Genomic DNA, 21,490 nt, shown 5'->3' with positions numbered 1-21,490 from the left:
ACCTAAAGTGAAGAATTTGGCTCATAAAAAATATGTCACCTGAACAAAGAGAGGAGTTATGGTTTTCCATTCTCCCTCTTGGAGTCAAGGGGAGATTGTGCCACTGTAGAATAAGCCTGAGGAACTGACAGTGACCAAGGCAGAGGATCTCACTGCCCCTGGAGAGACCCTTTCAGAGTTATTAGTTATATGTTTGTATTTAATGCACTGATTAGGGCCAGGACTTGTAGACAGCCTCTAACAGTGCATGTGAATTGGCTTAAGCATTATTATAAACAACCACTGTCAGCTCTGCTCCCCAGGAAGATTGATACACTGAGTGAATCTTTTCAAGCTGCTACTGAAAAGATTCACAACACTGCAGTGAAAGTGGCTTCCAGTGGAAACCTCTGTATCCTGATGTCAGCATATGTTTTATTCCCCCTGACTACAAGGGCTGGTTAGGTTATGAGCCTCTCACTGAAATGGACTGCATACAACTGCCAGATAATTGGTTCTTTTCCTTGTAGGCTGATGAAGTTATGATTCACCCCTTGCTCCCCCAAGAGCAGCAGGCACATCACCATGGCTTGCTTATCTCTCATCCAGGTGCTCAGCCTTGCTTTTCTTTCCACCTGGCATGTGCAGAGGGGATGCCCCAAAAGGAGAGGGCAGGAAGCAGTTGCTGAGCATAGATTTAACCCTGGGTTCACTGTCTGAGCCAGCAGCGGGGCTGCAGGACTGTGCAGGTTTGTGCACTGTGCACTCCCAAGCAGGCTGGGAGTGGTGTGGCCAATTCAGCTGTGGAGTGATGCTGAAACCAGGCTGCTGTGAGCCTTGGTCCTTGGCAGGTGCTGCATCCCAGCTTCTGGCATTTGTCCCTTGGACCATGTAGTTGTTTTCTGCTGTGGCAGAAACGTGTTGTTCATGCTGGTGCTGCTTACTGAAGAGGACGTGTGTAACCCTTCAAATCCCAAGGTGATTTTATCTGGCTGCAGTTGAAGACTCAGGAAGCCTTGGGAAACAGTGGGCCTCTTTGCCCCTTGCTTGCCTCCCTGTCTGATTTGATCTTACCAAAGGGCCATGGTGGATGGTGAAAATCTCTCTGCTCCTGATTGTGCAGAGCAGTCACAGAGAAGCACTGGATGTCCATCTTCCTCCTTTGGCCTTGTCCTCCTTTGGATATTGACCCTCTCCCCAACACAGACCCTCTTCTCCTCTGCTAGATGTCCTTGGTATGCAAAACGTGGCTCCTTTGTCTTGGTATTCTAGAGTTAGATGGAGCCTGGTGCTTGGAGGCATCCTGTTGCTTGCTCCTCAACTCCTTGCAGGTTTGTACACCATCTTCACCCAGTGAAGAGGACACTGGGGGGAAGTGGCATAGGATGGTGGGAATGCTGCTGCCGGAAAGGCTGTGCGTGCCAGGGAGCAGAGGATTCAGTGGTGGCTGTTGCTCTGCACTGTTTGTAACTTAAAATAATAAGCCTGCAGTGTACCAGTTTGAAAGTTTATATTGTTAGTAATCCTGCCTAACAGCTCCTAAAAATAGATGTAACGTTTTCAATAATATATAGAATGAATCATTAGCCAAGAAAGGCTAAGCTTGTCAAGTTAAGTAAAATCATAGGTGTCATAGGTGTCATCATGCTGTCCTGTCGTCTTATCTGCAAAGAGCCCTTGCAGGTAAAATAACAGAGGACACTTTTTTTAAATACTGGAAAAGGGAACATTTTCAGTATTATCAATCACTTTCATGACATCATCCACAAAATATTGCACTTGGTTTTCTCCATCATCCACGATGAACAAGGAAATCCCTTCCAGAAAGACCAGCAGAGTCCTGACCTCAGATCACTTTCCAGTGAGTACACCAAGGACATCTTGTTTAAAGAGGGAATCTCACTGTTTTCCTTTCCCCCTGAGGATGCTGTTTGATGGTACAGCAAGTGCTGTTGACAAAGTTAAAATGCAATAAACAGAGAGCTGTGGCTCTGCATGAGAGGGTGAACATTAATCCTTGTTTGGAGAGTGTGTGATTGGCAGACTCAGTTCTTTTATGATATGTTTGATGGAAAATGCTTCATATTTCTTTAGTTTTGACTTGTCTACTTTTCTTGGCATGCTGTGGTGGCAAGACTGTCCAAGACTCTGGCACCTTCTCAAGACATTTCCCTAAAATGTGTCAGGCACCTAAAAGCTGAGTGTGCATGCTACTATCCCTGCTAAGACCTCCTCCTTGTGCTGCCAGTGTGCAATGCTCTGGAATATAAAACATGGAAATAATTAAGTAGATTAATTAGCAAATGTTTGCACAGGACCTGGAAAATATAAAGAACTATATAATTGCTAAGTACAGTAGATTAATTAGTTAATGTTTACCCAGTGCTTTGTAAATGTAAAGGCATCACGGCAGTGCTTACTGTTATAATTAATTAAGTTTTCACTCTGGGATGCCCTGCTCTGGTTCTGAGGTAGGACCATGGTCTTCTGTGCACTGGCAGCTGTGCGCTGCTGCTGCTGCTCCCTCCTGGCCCTGTGTGCCCAGGCATGAAGCTGTGTATGGAGGCGTGCCAAAAGCCGTGCTTGGCACGAGCCACTGATGCTCCGGGTAGTAAATGGCAGAGGGAACAACGTTACTTTGCTGAGCGTGTGAGGAGCGTTTCATAGCCAGGCAGCGCTGAGCAAATCTGTGCTGCAGGGCCAGGGTCTGACCCTGCATTGCTGCATCCTTCCTGAGGGATTGAGGAGCTGTTCCAGTGCCTGTGTCTGGAGCTTTGTGGGAGGAGGCTCAGGAATGAGCTGTGTCCCTGGGAGATCCAGGTTCAACGGGTGCTGGCAGCTGGGAGCTAAGGCAGTCAGGCAGGCTGCTGTAATGACTGCCTTTGACGTGTTCTTCATCTGCCATGGAGCAGCGCCTCTGCCATCTGCTGTCACTTGGCACTTGGAGATGGGCGTCCCAGTGCCTTCCCCCACTTCTGCTCATCTCTCTATTTGCACTTTGGTCTTTGCAGAGAAGAAATGCGTGAAGAATGGGAGGCTGATAGGAAGGGAACGGGAAGGGAGAGCAGTCCTTACCTGAATGGCAGCCAGGACCTCCCAGCTGGCCCTGGGGAGCTGCTGTCTGTGGTTCATGCCCTCCCTTCACAGGAAGCTCTGCTGGCCTGGCCACAGGCTCAAAACTGACTGACAAGGTGCAGAGAAAAGAGCCAAGAGGAGCTCGGTCCATCTGCTGGGAAAGAAGGTCTGCCTTCAGCTGCTCGTGCAGGTGCTTGGAGGACTGTGACTGGTTGCAAGTTTGGGCAGCCGTCCTCGCCAGAGGCTGGGCTGTGCTCATTCATGGTCTCTGTTTACAGGACCATGAGGTTTCCTGTCATCAACTCCTTGGTGAAAATAGGCTTTGTGAAACAGCTGAGAGGTGAAAGCACAGAACTTGCCTATTAGCTATATCTTTGATTTATTTCAAAACTCTTCCTCATTTCAGTGGGTGAGGTGTGGAGGAAGTCTGAAGCAAGGAGGGAAGCAGAATGCCAGGCATGGGAGACCTGGAGCATGCAGGCAGTCCCAGTCCTGCTGCCCTGGGAATGCTCTGTAGTGCCTGCATGCCAGGCAAGAGGGAGTGACTTCAAAGAACGTCTTTATTAGGGTACACTGCTTCTCATCAAAGAAATGTCGGAGCTGCTCTACACTGACTCTGCCTGCGGCACTAAACTAGCCTGTCATTCAGCAGTCTGAGTACAAACCACAGCTGCTGACAGGGTCCTGGAAAAATTTATTTTTCCACATCTAATTGCCCTTTTTGCTTTGTAAACATAAAGGTTGAAGCTTAAGCTCTGACAGCTCCAGTAGCCTTTTGCTTAACTCCTTAAAAAAAATGACATTCAGCATGTTAAATTTTGCTTTTGCTCCAGCTGAAATCTCACAAAATCTGCACAACATTTTTTTAAAGATCATTGAAGCATTTCAGTACTCACTTTGGGAAAAACCCTTCAGCTCACAAAAAGACAAAAGGTGGTGCCTGAAGAGTCAAGACCTTTCCCCAGGCAGTTCAGGATAAAAATGCTTGACCAAAAGAGGCAGAGCAAGCAATCAGCATTCCACCTTTCCCTGGGAGCAGATTAAAGAATGCCTATCTGCTTTTGTTATTGTTCCAGAAAGAAATTAAAGACCAAAGATGGGGAAAAAAGGAAAGCAACCGTTAAAAAGCAAAATTTGATATATCATAGCAGCCTGAAAACTTACAGTTCAGTTTCTTCAGTGAAGTGGGTACTCTGCCCTAGAGGAGGGTTTCCCGAAGTGGGGAGATGCACTGTTCCCCAGACTCAGACTGCCCCCTCTTGAGAGCATTGTGCCTGCAGGAGCCTCCTCCGGGTCAGGGCTTTGAGCTGCTCCTGCTGCAGTCCTTCACCGTTAGAGGTGCACGTCCTGAATCACTTCAGCTGCAGAGAGGTGATTCTGTAGCCACAGCTCTTGAAGAAGGATTCTCTTTTTCTGGGAGGCACTGCCCATTTCCTCCCTCTGACATGAAAACAGGGCGTTGCATCACTATCGCTGTCTCTGCAGAGACCCTCCTGGCCTGGGCTCTGCTTCCATCTGCCCACAGGAGATGAGGACCAGACTGCCCTGCCTGCAACCTCCTCACCTGCATGGCACAGACACTGTCCCTGTCCCTGTCCTTGTCCCTGACCCTGCAGCCAGCCTGGCCTGCACCCAGCTACACTCAGTTTATGGATCTGTGTCTGTAAACAAGTGACAGGGTGGTCAGCATTGTCCTGAGTGTCAGATTCTCCCTAAGTGGCAGCTCTAACTAGCCGTGGGTCTGAGCTGGGGAAAGAGGGGTTTTCCTTCCTGTCCTCCCTGGTTCTCTTTCCCTTTTGCTGTGATCCATGAGGGTGTTCTGTGTTCCTGGAGTTAGCCATTCATCTTACTCAAATGCAATGTGCTTTCTGTTTCCCTGAGTATTGGGTGTATTGACTGTGTCTTGGCCAAGCTCAGCACGCAGGATTCATGTTTGCTCGTGGAAGGCTGCAGGTGTGATCCAACACTGCGTGTTCTACGGCACCTGTGTTGCTGCACTACCCTGAATGCTGAAGCTGTCTGAAACTAGGCTGTTTTGGAAACATTTAAAGCTTCTTACATACACAACAGAAATGCAGAAAAATCCTCAAAATACCTTTTAAGTCAGTCCTTTGATTCAAACCACAAACTTGAAATGAAAAGTGGAAGAGACATTTCAGGACAATCTATGTCTGTTACAGATCCCAGATATCATCAATAAGGAAACAACAATGATGGGCAAATTCTCCATTCCCTGTGCAGAGCTGAGCACAGGTAAGGATCTGCTTTGTGCTGCTCAAGGAATAGCTGTTATACCATTACAGCAAATAACGTCTCTGTTAAGTTTTTCATCTTTTTTATCTTCTAGTATGCCCAAAATTAAATTTCACGTTGTTTAGGTGTGGCTTTCAAAAAGGCATTGAAAGATGACAGTTTTGCAGCAGGCCAGGTCCAGAGAATGAAATGGAGCTGGGGAAAGGGCTGGAACACAAGTCTGAGGAGCAGCTGGGGGAGCTCAGCCTGGAGAAGGAGGCTCACAGGGGACCTTCTTGCTCTGCACAATGCCCTGACAGGAGGGCAGAGCCAGGTAGTGGTTGGGCTCTACTCCCAGGTAACAAGTGACAGGAGAAAACAGCCTCAAGTTGTGCCAGGGGAGGTTTAGATGGAAATAGGAAACTGGGAAAAATTTCTTTCTGGAGAGGGTTGTTCACCTCCTGACAGTGGTAAGTCAGCATCCCTGCAGGGATTCAAAAGATATATGGATATGGCACTTGGGGACAAGGTTAGTGATGGTCTTGGCAGTGCCAGGGAATTGGTTGGACCTGATGGTCTTAGAGGGCTTTTCCGACCTCAGTGATTCTGTGACCCCAAGTAGGATGTCACAGTAACTAGCAGTGGTGTATTGCTCCTTGGCATTCACTATTTAGCCCAGTAAGGAAGTGACAAATTCATAATGGATTTAAGTATTTTTAGGGAGAACTGTCCTGGGGTCAGTTCCCCAGTATGTCTGGAGTATCTACATCCACAACAGCTGTGGATGATTGGATGCTCCTGGAATAACTGGGTTCTGGAAAGAGATAAATGCAGCAAATGTGTTTGATTAGGAGATGTTATCGTGGCTTAACCCCAGCCAACAACTCAGTCCCACACAATTGTATGCTCAGCCTCCCCCCTCAGAGGATTGGGAAGGAGAATCTGAAAAAAATGTATTTTTCTGTAGATTGAAATAAGAACAGTTCAATAATTAAAATAAAGTAAAGGACTGCTACTTCTGCCCTACTTTGTCCTCTTCAGGGATCCACTGTCAGTGTCCTTTTCATGGAACATCTTCCATACTTTCTCAGAGGTTAAGTTTCTCTATCCAGTGCATGTTTTAGTTCCTGTGCTCCAGGGTTCATATGTAGTGCTTGGTTCCCAACTCTCCTGTAGGCTTTAGTTTTGTTCCTGCAGATGTATTTGACTACTTCCTGGCCAGTGTTTCATGGAGGATGTAAATTTAACCAGTGGTGTTGCTGTGCTTTGACACTGCCCAATGCCAGGCACCCACAAAAGAGACTCGCTCACCCTCCCCTGCCACAGCTGGGCAGCAGAGAGAAAAAAATTAACTAAAGGTCCATGAGATGAGCTAGGGACTGGGAGAAAACTCTTCAAGGGCAAAACAGGCTCAACTTAGAAGTACAAAGTAGAGGTGTATAGGTGCAAGTGGAGGAACCTTGTGTAGATGCTCCCTGGTTATTACTGGACCATCACTCTCCTCTTTCAATAGCCTTGTTTTAGCTACCCACTCTTGTACTTCTCCCTCAGTCCATCAGACACTTCATTTCTCTCTTGCAAGGCTCAGCTGATCGGCGTTTTTGCTCTTCACCAGACAACCTGCGTTCTTGTCAGCTGCCAGCCAGCTGATTGTGATTAGATTGTAGTTGTGATAGTGATTTCCTGTCTTTCAGGCCTGAACAGATGGTGTGCTGCTCCCAGTCCAAGGTTTGACTTTCATAGCGTTTTGTGGCTTGGCCAAATAGCAGTTGTGGAATCTGTGTACATGAAGCTTCTCAAGGAGACCCATGTAGGGGAGGGGAGCAACTGTGACCTCTAAGGACCCTGCAAAGCTGTACCCACTTCAGAGGAGCGCTGGTATGCTTTTGTTTGTTGGATGCAGTCCTCCAAACTGCACTTCTGTTCCCCAGCTTAGAAGTCTGTTGCTGATATAGTCTCAATATCATATTTAGGCTTGATGTTTTAGAGAGCAACTAGTGTTTTATCCAGTAGGAGATGCTACTTTTGAATTTTATGTTACAGGATCAATAAGGAGCAAAGGAATGGGGGCACATATGATAGGCCTGATAATGGATTTGCTCCCAGGATTTCCAGACATCTTTCTTCTTGGGACAGTTTTCCATTCTAACGTAACAGGTTTTCCTATCTAGCTGCTGTACAGGGTAACCTGATATGGCTTCCTCTGTAGATGTTGTATTGGGGCTTGCATCAGTGACAGGAACCCCCCATGCCTGAGGAGCCAAGGAAGTTGGAGAATCTGGTGGTGATGGAGCTGTCAGGAAGGGGCTCCCCTGCACAGTTCAGCAGACTTGGCAGTATTCTGACTGCTGTGTGAAGATCCATGAAATGAATGATCATCGAATGTGGCCACTGCCTGCCAAAAAATAACATTTCTCCAGCACCTCATCCTGTAACAAAACAGCTCCTTCTCGTAAAATAATAAGCTTTCATCTCTTCATTTATTGCATTGCATGGGAACAACTGGCAGCTTGCTCACATGTGCCAATTTATTAACTAAATCTCATTTACTAACTGGGAACAAATTCTTTTTTCTTGTAGCTGCTGAATACAAATGAGGTTGGGCTTCAGAGCTGCCCAGGTGCCAGGAAGCTTCCTTGGCCCATTTGTCTCTGTGTCAATGACAGTTTCACTCTGCCAGTAAAAAACTTCTCTTCTGATGGACCCTGCTGTGCATGAGAGGGTTGCTGAGCGTCAGGCTAAGGAATGCTTACACAGGAGGAAGACCAGGCTCAGAGACCTATCTCTGGTGCTGAGCTGCCAGAGGTCTGTTCTAGTGCAGAGGAACACATCCCCAGCACTGGCAATCATTTTTTCTGAACTGTGAGGCCTGCCCAAGTGACAAAGAGAGAGGGGCCAGCCTTGGAGCACTTGGAGCCACTTCCAAAGGGCAGCTGTCAGCCGTGGCCCATGCCCCATGCTGACACCCATCTCTGCAGTGACACAGCACTGGAAAGAACGATGTTCTGAGAGCTGTGTGAGGGGTGCAGCAAGGCTTGCCCCGTTACTCACACTGCTGACAAGGGCCACCCTATCCACTGCCTGCCGCAGCAGTGGAGCTCCCATCCTCAGAACAGGCCAAGGGCCAGCCAGGGCAGGCAGAGCCCAGGTGGAGACTGAGGGGAAAGGGGCATCTTTTAGCAGGTTTCCATCCTTGCAGGGCATAACGGAGTGCCCAGGCTGTTCACTTTCCTGAGCTCTTCCTCTAGCTCTCCCAGAGGTGGTTTTCCCTGGGAACACCCTCTTGGCTCAGCCTGTCCAGTTGCTCCCTGGGGGAGTGTCTTGGACACCCACTGCACCCATCAGTCCTGTGCCTGTGTGCAGTTTCCAAACAGTGGGTTAAATGACCTTCCTAAAACAGCCTGGAACTCGCTGCTCAGGACAGGGTCACTGTGCTGGCACTCACTCTCTGCCAGGAGACAGTCTCTGTGCAGAACGTGGTACCTTTCAACAGAGGCTTTGGCAGGAGGCAAACAAGTTGAGTTTTGAAATCTCTGGGAAGAGCCAGTCTGTGATGAGTGTTTGCTTCTTCATACCTGCCTTCAGGTTTAATGGTTTTTCCCAGGCAGGAAAAATAACAAAAAAGATATTTCTATCAAAACTGTTTATCTGAGAGTCCAGGTTGTCAAGATTTATGCTGCTAGATAAATTAAACTAACTAACTCAGAGTTAATTTGTCTGACCATAAAGTGGATTCAATAAGTGTAAACCAAAACTAATTGGTTTGCTTCCATACAAATTTAATCATACTATAAAATGTGATCAATGCAAATAAAAAGCATTTTGTAGGTCAATTTTCAAGAATCTATAAAGGAAAAAAAGTGCTTTCTTTCAGGAGTTGAAAACTGTGTGGGTTACCATCTCTGTACTGATCATCCCATGATGTAGAGCCAGTCCGAATGTGCTGGGGTCTGTGTCACATGCTGTGTGTGTCACAAGTAACTTGTCTCTCAGACTTCATAGTTGCTGTAATTACATGGCTTGAAGCTGTTGCTGGGGTGATACATGACTCTTGTGGATGCTGTACTTCAGCACCAACCAGGTGAAACACGCAGAGCACAACACCTGTCAGTGACCCTCACCTGTGCGGGTCTGCCGTGGAAAAAGGGCACCTGACACCTCCCAGAGACACAAACACAGATCCTATCCTGCAGTTGATGCTGGGCTTGGGCCACATGCAGAGCACCAGGACTTCTGCTGCTTGGGCTCTGCTGCACACCAGCCCTCTTCCCTTCCCTTCCCTTCCCTTCCCTTCCCTTCCCTTCCCTTCCCTTCCCTTCCCTTCCCTTCCCTTCCCTTCCCTTCCCTTCCCTTCCCTTCCCTTCCCTTCCCTTCCCTTCCCTTCCCTTCCCTTCCCTTCCCACCAGGGAGTCCCATGGCTGGGACCCTGTGTGTCCTTGCTGATGAGAGCCCCCATTCCAGGGCAGCAAAATGGGTAAAATGAGAGGAAGCTGCCAGGAACAAGCTACTGCTCTGCTACGGCATCCTGACAGCGGTTCAGAGCAAACAGGACTCAATCAGCAAACTGAAACCTTTTAAGTGAATCCATTGCAGGGCCTGCAGGGAGAGGCTGACATGGACTGTGGTTGTGGTGATGACTGGAGTGTGGCTGGGGTTGCCGTAGTTGCTGCTTATGCAAGACCTGTTTCCTGTCTCCCATCTGTGGGGTGGAAGGAGCTCTTTGTTCTGCTGCTTGTGCTATGTGGGGCTGGCGCTGCCAGGAGCCTGCAGGGTCTGTGGGCTGAGGGGCACCCAGCAGGGGTGGTGGGAAGCAGGAGAGGAATGGGTATCCCCACGAGGCTCCCTGGGCAGCACCTCTGCTCTCTCCAGCTGCAGCCACATCCCAGAGGTTCTTCCCCACCCGCCCAAGCTGTCTGTGCCCCTGGAGCAGGGTGCAGAGGTTCTTGGTGTGCTGGCAGAGCCTGCACTCACACGCAGCCTTGTCCCACAGGCTGCCACAGGGTCGGGCAGTGGCTGCAGCCTGGAAGGAAAGCGTAAAAGAGTAGAGGGAGGCAAATGGCTCCTTGTGAGTGGAGCAGACTCCCAACAAGGGAGCTGCTCTGCCAGGAGCAAAGCCTGTTCACTTTTGGAGCTGCTCCTCCACCATTTTCCCAGGCTGATGTTGGTTTTGTGACTGTAGCTCTCTGTCTTTCTTTGAGCTCCACGGTCAATGACTGCTTATGGGTTTTTGCTTTGCTTTATAAGCTCAGTGGTATTTGGGAAAGCATCTGGATCCCCTCCATGAGCTCTGACAGATTAAAAGGGCTGCACTTAACTGAGTTCACAGTGTTCCACTGTGTCAGCCACACAGCAGCAGTGCTGCGGAGATGTGGCATAGCAGAGGATAAAAACTATGGCAGAGATGGAAGATAAGTGGCAATAAAAAGTAAAATGTGGAGTGTCTGCCCTTTAAAATATATTAGGCAGTTTATAAATAAGCTCTGTGTTTTTAGGATGAATGCAGAATTGTTCAGTCCCTGAAGAATCTGACCTTGAAGAGAAGAAATGCTGTGAGCAGCTTTCAAAATGTTCTCAGAATGATCAGACAGGACAATTGCTCCTGCTTATTATTCAGCAGTAGGTGGTGTGTTTGGCTGGTGTGGTTTGGAAAGAAACTTGAGCTCCAGCCTCCTCTTCCTCTCAGGTAACCTCAATGTGCAGTCGGAGGCAGAGGACTCGAGGGTAAAGTTACCAAGTGTCTGGTGAGATTTCCAGGAATGCGTCACTCCTGGCAGTCAGGACAGTCTTGGCTGGGTGACTTGTGTGCTGGTTCTGACAGCCAAGCTCTGAGGGTGCGAAGCTGAACCAAACAGAAGTGTGCAGCCTGGTTCTCGCCACCTCGCTTGGCTGCCATGTGTGCAAAGCTCCTGCCTGCTGAGCTGAGCTGAGCTGAGCTGAGCTGAGCTGAGCTGAGCTGAGCTGAGCTGTGTGGGTCTGCCGTGCCAGCAAAGCTCCTGCCTGCTGAGCTGAGCTGAGCTGTGTGAGTCTGCCGTGCCAGCAAAGCTCCTGCCTGCTGAGCTGAGCTGAGCTGAGCTGAGCTGAGCTGAGCTGAGCTGTGTGGGTCTGCCGTGCCAGCAAAGCTCCTGCCTGCACCCTCCTCCTGGTAGAGCAGCAGGTGGGTGCCTGAGCTGTGCTGTACCTCTTCTCCAAGGGTGGTTGGACATGGATCTCCCATGTCTCACAGCAGTGCAGCAGCCTTTTTGAGGTGGGGAGGACTTTCTGCTGATACTGGAGCTATTCCCCTTTGTGTTAAGTACTTAGATTTTTGGTGGGATGAAGTAAGTGAGCTTGTGAGTAGGAGACTCTGTGGGAGGTAGGTTTTGGCTTTTGTTCTGGTAAATGCTGAGGAGTCAAATGCTTTCTTTGGACAGATAGAGGTTCTGGCTCAAACTGGACAAGGCTGCTGCTGATTTGGGATTCTTCTGCTGTCAGGCAGCCTGGGGTGAGATCCAGGTCTTGTCTTCTGCTGCAGTAGCCCAGTCTTGAATGAATGCCCTCCTACCAGCCTCTGTTTGGGCAATATGGAAAAACAGTGGCCCTGCAGATTCTTTTAGGGGTACTGTACTGACCAGGTGGAGCAGTGAGGTGAACCATAACCTCCCTATTTTAAATCTGTTCTTAGAGAAAACAGAGATGGTTCCCTTTGTGGAGGAATAACCATCAAATTGATGCCTGTGCTTCCTGACGCAGGGAGCCAGAAGCCCCTTGTGCTCTGGTCGAGAAAATGTAAACAAACTCCAGTTTTATATCTGACCAAGGAGACATAAACCAAGCACGTATTGTTGCCTTTTAAATATTTTGACATTTTACAATCCGTCAAGGCCTTTAATTGTATTTTGAGTGAGTTGTTCTATATGTAAATACCAGTTAATGTTGAAATTGTTTATAGCCAAATTGTCTGTTTATGCAAATTGTGTTCCAAGATCACAGAGCTTCTATTGTACAATAAACACGTCTGTTTTATTTAATGTTGGAAATGTTTCCTTTGGCTGCTGTAGCTCTTCAATGCTGCTAGTGTGGGGGCGAGTGCCAGCCTCCCCGTGAGGCAGAGAGATGTGATGGCTGCTCCAAGAGCTCCTGCTGCGGACCTGACTCCCTAAAGCTGGTCCCCTGGGATGGTGTTTGAACTGCTTTTCTGCCTGTGTGGTCCATGGGCTGTGGTATCCTCCACAAACCTTGGGGAACCCACTGGATCCCTCTACTCTGTCCAGGCTGGGGTGCAGACAGATCCCCCACAGGTGCAGAGGCTGATATGTGAGGGGAGGGATCCCCCACACTCTCTGGCATTCCTCCGTCTGGCTTGTGTTAATCTGACGTTTTGGTGCAGGAGATGGCCAGCATTAAAACCCAGACTGCTCCTGCTGGGTGTGAAGTGCAGGGAAATCAGCATGCTGCTCCCGCCTGGGCGCAGCGCAGGCGGTAATCGAGATCACCACCCCGAGATAAATCTCTTCCTGCCATCGGGCAGAAGAGAGAAGCAGTTACTGTGGGCTTTGCCTCCAGGTTTATTATCACAGGGAAACACATGCAAATGAGTGGCTCCCCTCGATATAAATCAGTGGTGCTGGAGCGTTTGCAGGCTGTGATTCAGACACACATTCAGGTGTCTCTGGTCACAGGCAAGGAGCGAGTTCAGTCGTGCCTTTGCAGCCGTGTGCAGCCACCTCTGTACCCAGGCCGTGCTCCTTTCCTCCTGGATTTTTCAGTCTAATGGCACTGTTGATCTGGCCTTTGCGTTTGCTTAATGTCAGCCTTCCTCAAGGAATGCTGCAGAGCACTAGCAGCTGCACGGCCTGAAGGTGGGCTCCCATATTATTTCTTCATTAATATTTGTTGTTCATAAATATATATTCACTCCTATTTATCACAAGAACACCGATTACAAACCATAAATTCTAACTGTGGGGAATATTTCAGTCCAGTCTTATTAAAAAGTGATTTTTTAAAATGTTGCTGAGGCTTTTAGCCAGTTATGTGCTACTAAATATTTAAATCTGTATCTCTTGCGGCATGCTGAATTACAGCAAAGGGATATTTAATGTTCCCATTTCTCCAGCATAAATCTGTGAAAGATTGACTGGAAGAAAAATACAGTTGGGAACAGCCCACGTACTTGCTGAATGCTCTCTCATGCCATGCACCCACTCGCACGTCCCTGCCACTGGCAGCAATCCAGCCTGGAGGTGGGTGATTGCCCCCACAGTCACTCTGTGGTCACCCTGCTGCACTGAGCTGGCCTGGGGGCTCGGGGCCAGGGGTTCGGGGCCAGGGGCTCGGGGGGCCGTGGCAGAAGCCTCTCAGTCGCTGGCCATCCTGGTCTGCACACGGCTGCTCTCAGTGCCAGGAGCTATGAGCGCCGGGAGACCTGTTACCCGCCAATTACACTGTGGGTTTATTGTTCGACCGTGTGCCTGGTTTACGATATGAAAAGCTTTCGACAGTTAAATGGTACTAATATTAACCTCTCCCTCATGGGCTCTAACAGTCTCCACCATTAAAAGTGTGATTAACAAATTAAGTCATCTGGAAGGGATTGGCATGTGGTGTTAAACAATGGTATAATGAATTTTTTAATGAAATCTGAACCCCTGGCTGCATGGAGAGAGGAAGTTGCTCTTACATGATAGCTATGGCAGCAGCTAAATGCGGTGCGAGGACTGAACCCTGGTGTGGTGCTGGTTGCAGGTTCCTAGGGTGAGGAGGGGGCAGGTCAGGACAGCACTGAGGCAGACAGGCTGCTTGGGCCTGCCTGGGGCTCTGTGGCTTCTCACGGTCCTCACTGGGCTGAGGGCTCTCCCCTGCTGCAGGGGTACGAGCTGGTTGCCGCTTGGCTTTGTGACTCCATATAGTGCTTGTAACACTCAGAGCAGCTTGGAAAAATAGCTGTTGAGGAGGCTGCAGGGCAGTGGTGGAGAATCTGCTCTTGTCTGGGGCGGACATCCCGAGCACAGCCCCTGTGGGCGCGTGGATGGCAAACTCTGAGACCGCCGATGTGGGGCCAGCCTGGAGTGCGGCTCTCCTGGCACTGCTGTAACCTGCTGGTGCTAGCAGCTCAGCACGCTGTACATGGCAATTCCATTCTGATGTGGAAAAGCTTTAAAGTACCTACACCTGCTGGCAGGTGACTCTAAAAAGCTGTTATTTGCTTCTGAAAAGCAATCCAAGATTGCCCTTAAACAGCCTATTTGGGAACAAGTAGGGGCTGGGACCGGCAGTTCCCTCCCAGTATCCCCTTCTCCTTCTTCTTTCCCCTCTTCTTTTGCTCTCATTTCCTGACCTGTTCATGGTCTGTGCTGGGGCTCAGAAGCTGAACCACCATGAGGAGCAACCCCCCTTCTTGCCCCCTCCAACTGTCCCCACCTCGGCTCTGCAGTGTCCCAGGTATTGCCAGCATGGGGAGGATGGTGCTGTGTGCGCCTGTGGAGAACACACACTGCCAAACCAAGCTTCCTGACTGAGGAAAAGAATCTGACAACTTCTTTTCACCACTGGAAACAGACCTGGGGTCTGTCAAGCTGAGGGTGGCAGACCCTCTGCACAGGGGCCGTGCTGGCCAGAGGAGCAGGGCTGGGTCTGAGGCCAAGGGGGCTGGAGAAGGAGCTGTGTGCCTGGGACAGCACACACAGGCTGGCATGGCAGCACTTCTGCTTGCTTCCCATGTCCTGGCAGGGTGAGCGAGGGATGGAGGGCACAGCCTATGCAATGGGGCTGCTGTGCTCCAAGAGCTGGAGACAACAGAGGGCCGACGGCTCCTCCAGCCTTGAAGGAGTCACTGCTTGAGAGCTGGCAGAGCCCTGTGCTGCGCTTCAATGAAGGCACAGAGAATATTCATATTGTGATTTATTCCATTCTGTTTCTTCATTGATTTTAATTAAGTTCACTCTCTCCTGCCAAGCCTGGGGAGCCAAGCAAAAATTGAAAATGCTTAAAGTCAGCTTGCTTTGCACTTGAGTCTTCCCAGCCTTCCAGGAAACAGAGGGAAGGGGGCTTGCACCACCACAAGGGCATTTCCAGTGCTTTGCTGATCCCCAAATAATAAACATAAAATTAAAATCCTGTTAGGAGAGTCACAAAAGCTATTATAGCTCAGCAGCTGATATTGACTGTGATCAAATCTTTTATGTGATTCACAGCATTCTGGGCTGCTCACATTCACACCTTGATCATTTTAGCTCTGGCTTGATGGTTTTTTTCTCCCACTCTGAAACAAAGCAAAAAGCATGACGAAAAATATCCAATCGAATTCTGCTGTATTAGTTTGTGTCATGCTTTTGCGAGGAGCAGCGGTGTCTGGTGCTGCCGTGTGGCCTCTAAAGACAGGGCCCTCCTCAGAACAGGTGCTTACTGTGGCAGTGGATGCACCATCCCTGTCCTACACAGCACTGGGGCTGTGGGCCTGGAAAACCCTATGAGGGCCCTGGCCAGCAAGGATGTCATTGCCTACATCGTGTCCATTGCTTAGGGCATGCCAGAGATGATGCTGCTGTCCCGGGGAGTGGCAAGGATGCTCTGCAGGGCCCCTTTCATGGAGTCAAGGGTGATGTTGTTCTTCCGCAACCTACAACTTTTAAATAATCTTTGCATGTCTCTTGAATACTATAGGCAAACAAAAGTGGTCCCCAAAATTATAATTCTTAAATCAGAAACTGGTTTAAAGAACCTGAGTTATACAGTCATCTATCTTCATGATATTTCTCAAAAGTTAGACCCATTCTTCATAGTAGATAGGGCGATAAAAGGGTAAGGGTACCTCTTATTCAACTCTAATTTTAGGTAATATGGCCATCAAATTAGACATGAAGAGTTAGGAGACCTCAGCAAAAATTCTGAAGGGGTATAAACCAGGACAATTTACTGTTTGCCAACCTGTGCTCTCCTCTAGTCATCGGCAGTCATGGTCACTTGGTTTCTGATAGATGTCTGGAAATACCAGCACTAATCTCTTTAGAAAGTTTAGTGACCTTGGGTCATTCACTTTTTGAAATATTTTACCTACTAGGGAATAAAAATGGCAAGATTGTTGCAACAACACTCCAGGTCACATCCATCTCCCTTTGGCTGAAGGTGTGTATTCTCTGAAAGCAGCCCCCCTCCAGCAGGAGGGGAGCCCAGCTGGCTGAACCTGCTGTCCACCTTGCCCACCTGGTAACTGCTGAAATGCCAGCGAGGCTGTTGTGTGCCATGGATCTGGCCACTGGCTGGTGGGTGTCAACTGCCCTGAGGGGACAGAAACTCATCACGCTCCATGTTCTCACCACTGAATCCACCGGCTGTTTCAGGACAGCAGGAATTTAATTAAGGACAGGGTTAAATACACAAGGAAAGAAGCCCACGGAAACAGGTCAGGAATGGAGCCATGGGCAGGATGACAGATGAGAGGGTACACAGCAAGGGACTGTCCTTTGCTGCCTGTGTGTCACCCACGGTCAGAGCCAGCCGCATGGGCTGGGACACCCGGGTTCAGCACTGCAGGAATCAGGCAAAACTGCTCGAGAAGAGCTGCCTGGGGCTGCTGCTGTGACAGAGCTTGGGAACACCAGAGGAAGAGCACTCAGAAGAGCTGTGGCATACTGCAGACAGCTCTGCTCCCTGGGATAGCAAATGCAGGCAAAGAGGAGGGTCTGGGTGACAGCCTGGTACCTGCCATGTGTGAGCTTGGCACTGGCAAGAGTGAAGTGTAGGCTGGAGACTGCTTCCATTTCCTCCTTGATGTGACTTCCCGGAGTGCCTGCCCTGTGGCTTGGCACAGGGAGCAGGGACAAGGCACCAGAATGAGGGGCATCATCATGTCCATCTGGCAGGGCTGGTGGGCACAGTCTGAGCTGGCTCAAGGCAGAGCAGCGAGACAGTGCTGATAGTCCCAGCCAGGAGTTTTGGTGGGGATTAGTGGAGACACACTGGTGATAACAGGACAGGTGGCACACTCCCCACTTAGGTGACAGTGTCTTGTGTGGCTCAGTCTTATTAGATAAAACCTCGACTTTGGCATTAATGTCAGCTGGTTCTGAGCTGGTGTTACACCAACAAGCTTATGAGTGACAGGAGTTCTCCGTTAGGCACGTTTCCGGAGTCCTCTGGCTGGCTCTTGCGCAATGTCTACAATAAGTATTGCAGTTTGGGGCCCAGCCTTTGGATTAACTGATGAAAATCAATTAATTAATCCCTTACTAATTGCAGCCTTGTATCACACATAATTTACTTGATTCTGAGAGGGTGTAATGACACAGCCTCAAGTACGTCACCCCCAGAGGGAGGGGGGTGATCTGGCTCCTCCCAGCTGCCGACTCTGCCCTTGGAGTCCTGTCCCTCATCATCCCGAGACAACGCCGTTCTCCAGCTGGTCCCCAATGCAGGTGTCAGGACTTGTAGGTGCTGCTCCCGATGTGGGGGCTTGGTCTGCCTCCCCCAGACTGTGGGATTCTGCATCAGGAAGCGCTGACTGGGGCCACTTCCATTCCCTCAGAGTGTCACAGGTGTCCCAGCCCCTGCATGGGACCTGGGGGGCCAAGCTGGGGGTCTGTGCAGAGCTGTGCTGCAATGAGGCAAGGAAGTTTCTGAGCCTCCTCGCTCCTTCAGTGCAGTGCCAGGAGCCTGGCAGCCAGCTCCTTTGCTGACTGCTAAGCTCTGCTGGTCTCAGAGGTGGCTGCTGAAGGAGCAGTCAGAGCCCTTCTAACCAAAGGGGCTATTGGGAACTTCTTAGAGCTGCCAGAAAAGGAAATATGTGCTAAGGATTTCTGTATTTGACCCGTTCCTCTCTGCGGTAATGGTCTGCTGGAGGAATGACCCTCATGCTGGATTTCATGTTTGCATTGGCTGCAAGACTGCGCTTCCAAACCAGGGCAAAGCCCAGCCAACGTGGCTCACACCAGGGCAAAGCCCAGCCAACGTGGCTCACACCAGTGCGCTGTGGCCCTGTTGATGCCACTGTCTGGTGCTGGTCTCTGGAACTGCTGTCACCGATGAAATGGCCCGAGAAGCAGGGCACCCCTGGACCATGGTAGTCCAACCAAACTCTGAGTGCTTTTGGGAAGAACTGGATGCTCTGTGCGGTGCTTTGACACCTTGCTGGCCATGGGCCCAGCGAGGCCACCCACCACACCAGGGCACAGTGGCCACATCCGCGCCTGCAGCACTGACCTCACCCTGCCATCATGGCAAATCGTTATGTATGCTTTCAGACCCTGCTAACTCACAGATAATTAGTGTCAGGAAGCTGCCATGGTGCCGTGGCTAATAGCTCAGCAAAAGGAGACACATTGGTCAATTAGCAGCTATTTGATCTGACAGTAACAGCAAAGGGCAGATCTGGCTGCCAGCCCCTCCGTCCCCCTCCCTCCCTCTCCTCCTGCTCATGTCAGGGCTCCAGGCGGGCAGATGTGGAGACCATTGGAGGATGGGAAGGACCCACAGACACAGCCTTTGCCCTGTGCTTGCTGCAGCTTCATCGAGGCTGGCGTGGGCACCAAATGCCCGGCTGGATGCAGAGGTGTGCGCTGCCATCCCAGCCATCGCCTCGCCGCCCAGACATGGGGACGGGGTGGAACAGCAGAGAATCCACCGCAGGCACAGGCCCCCTTTGCGGGGAGATAAGCTGTTTTCCTCTGGAGAACCCACGTTATGAATTTTGCAATATTGTTAAAGTATTAAATTAGAAAGAGACCTCAGAGCAACAGAGAAATAATATCTGCATATGTGAGGCCTCCAACTGTAGGCACAGCAATATTAGAGGATTTGTGAAGTTTAACGCTGTTCTTTCATCTAGGGGCTGAGGCCATAAAACAAGACACCATGATTCACCTGAAAATAAAAATGTATAGAGAATGAGGCTAGATCTGTTCTATCCCCTCTGAGGGGATTGTCAGTGACCCAGCCTGCTGTCACAGCTGTGACACTTTCCCCAGCACAGCATCCATCAGCTCTGCACGCATCTCCCATCTCCCCATGGGCTGGGGAGATGCCCATTTGTTTTCAGCGCCTGTGCTGCTATTGCTGGTCAGGGTGGTCTGGGACCCAGCTCCCTGTGCTGGGCCAGCTGTGAGCAGAGCAGACTTCTGAGACCTCCCAGGGGATTTTCTCTCTGCAGGCCACTCTGTCCTTGGAAATGCTAGGCACTTCCAGGGCTGTGCTACTTTCCTCTGCCACTCTCTGAGGGAAGTTGGTGTCAGGATCTGGGACTAGTTTTGCTTTCCTGTGGCAGGAGACTCTGATTACACTCAGTCTCCTTCAGAAAATTGATGCTTTAGTATTCAGTCTTGTCCAATGAGGGCTATTCCTAGAATAACATTTAATTAAGCACTCTGGCTCCCTGTCTGTGATGCACCACTGACCTGCACAGGTGCACTTACCTTCATCAGCTCTTTTGAAATCTACTGCAACTGAAATTAGAATAAACGGTAAAATTTATAGGCTGTTTCCCTCCTTTGCAATTAGCACTGTAAGTGTGTGATGAGAGGCCTCAGGCCAGGGGAAGGAGCCATTCTGTTTTTTACCAATACCTGTCTTGCTCTGCAGCCTGGTGCAGCATCATCCCCCCTAGATGGAGCTCTGCAAAAACATTTGGAAGCCAGGAAACAGAACTCTGCCATTGCCCTGCAGTCCCCGTGGACTGGTCATTAGGAAAATCTTGACCCTTGTGCTGGGGTGGGCAGGAGCCAATCCCATGGTCTGCAGGTAGGGATGGGATGGGGCAGCCTCGGTGCCGTGAGAGCAGCTGGGTGCTCAGAGTGGCTGCTCCATGGCTGAGCAGCTTCAGCAGAGTCTGGCACTGGCACTGGCCGGGCTGGGCTGGGCTCTGTCAGCAGAGCAGCCCTGTGACCGGTGCTGCTGCCTCTGCTCTGGCCCTGGGGGACTCTGGGCCACTCCTCAGTTCCAGGGATGTTTTCCTGAAACCCCCATAGCTGCCTTTTCCCTCCTCTGGGCCTGCAGAAGGAGCAGGAGGATCAGCATTTGCTTTGTACAGGTTGAGCTCCTTGGCACCAGAATCCCCCTTGTTGTTTCTGTGAGCTGCCTCTGGCACACCAGGCTCCGGCATCGGATGGCTTTGCTCCTGGGACAGTGGGATGATGGCATCAGAGTTTGCTGGGAGTGATGCTGCCTTTGTGCCTGAGCAGTTTTGACTTTGCTGTGCTCTGGTCATTCCTCCTGCCCTCAGCCCACAGCTCTGGCAGCCCCTCACCTTCTCCAGGGCTCTGTGAAGGCTCAGTCTGTACCTCTGGCTAATGGATGGTTGAGCACGAGGTGGAATTTGTGCTCAGGTACAAAATCTGGCATTTTGCCGGTCCCAGATAAGAGATGACTCTGCTTATCCAACTATTGCCAAAGACATGCCAGAGTAGGAGAGGTGAGAGAAGGCATCTGCCCAGAAGGATCAGCAGTAAGAGAGCTAGAAGGGGAAGCTAGAATATCCAAGGCATCCTGGATATTTGAAAGCCCAGCAGGTGCAAGAAGCAGTCAGCTGAGCAAAGTGGTGGGGATATCCATCCTGATGATCCTTCTGTTATCAGCCAGAAAATCTTAGACTATAAAGTAGGAAATAATTGTAAATGACTTAAAAGAAAGTCTACCTGTGTCATTGCATGAAAGGGAGAAGAAGAGAGATCAAGCCCACAGTGACAGCACAGTTGATAAGCCTGTAGAAGAATGAAGAAGAGAAGCCAGAGGGGTGGCAACACAGGTGGGGGCACAGGGTCTGTTCTGTGATGGTGCTACTCATGGAGAGCATGTATCTCCTGCACCTGGGCTCGGGGGCTTGGAGTGTTTATGAATCCAAGGAACATGTGGTGGATTCTGCTGCCTTGACAGATAGTCAGAAAGATGGTTGGATCAGCTGCTGACCCTGGGAAAGTGGCAGAGCTCGGTACAGTGCTCAGAGACTCCCCAGAGGGCTGGAGTTAATGTGTTTGACTTGTACAGCAGGAGCAAAATGTTTCGCTGCCTCAGAGCATCGCTGGGGAAGTGAGGGCCGGGGAGCTGTGTCTACCCTGTTTAACAGGCAGGAGCAGGAACGTGACTATCACTCCAGACAGCTGCTCCTGCTGCTGCTGTGCTCAGAGCACTCGACTGGTCCCTTTCCTGCCACACTTGCCACGAGCTGCAGGTCAGCTTGATGTCCCTGACTTGGGTGCTGTGTTCTGAATGGGGCATGTGGCATGCTTATCCCTGACTG

The 21,490-nt window shown here is 50.0% G+C and overlaps 1 long non-coding RNA gene across 1 annotated transcript in view; it reads left to right on the top strand.

Annotated features, from left to right (window-relative positions):
* LOC120759770 (uncharacterized) overlaps positions 1-21,490 on the top strand; it is a 102,141-nt gene that overhangs the window by 29,796 nt on the left and 50,855 nt on the right. The gene's annotated exons all lie outside the window — the stretch shown is intronic.

The sequence above is a fragment of the Hirundo rustica genome, chromosome 15 (assembly GCF_015227805.2).
Source record: "Hirundo rustica isolate bHirRus1 chromosome 15, bHirRus1.pri.v3, whole genome shotgun sequence".
NCBI classification, from domain to species: domain Eukaryota; kingdom Metazoa; phylum Chordata; class Aves; order Passeriformes; family Hirundinidae; genus Hirundo; species Hirundo rustica.
This window is presented reverse-complemented; position numbering and strand designations above follow the sequence as displayed.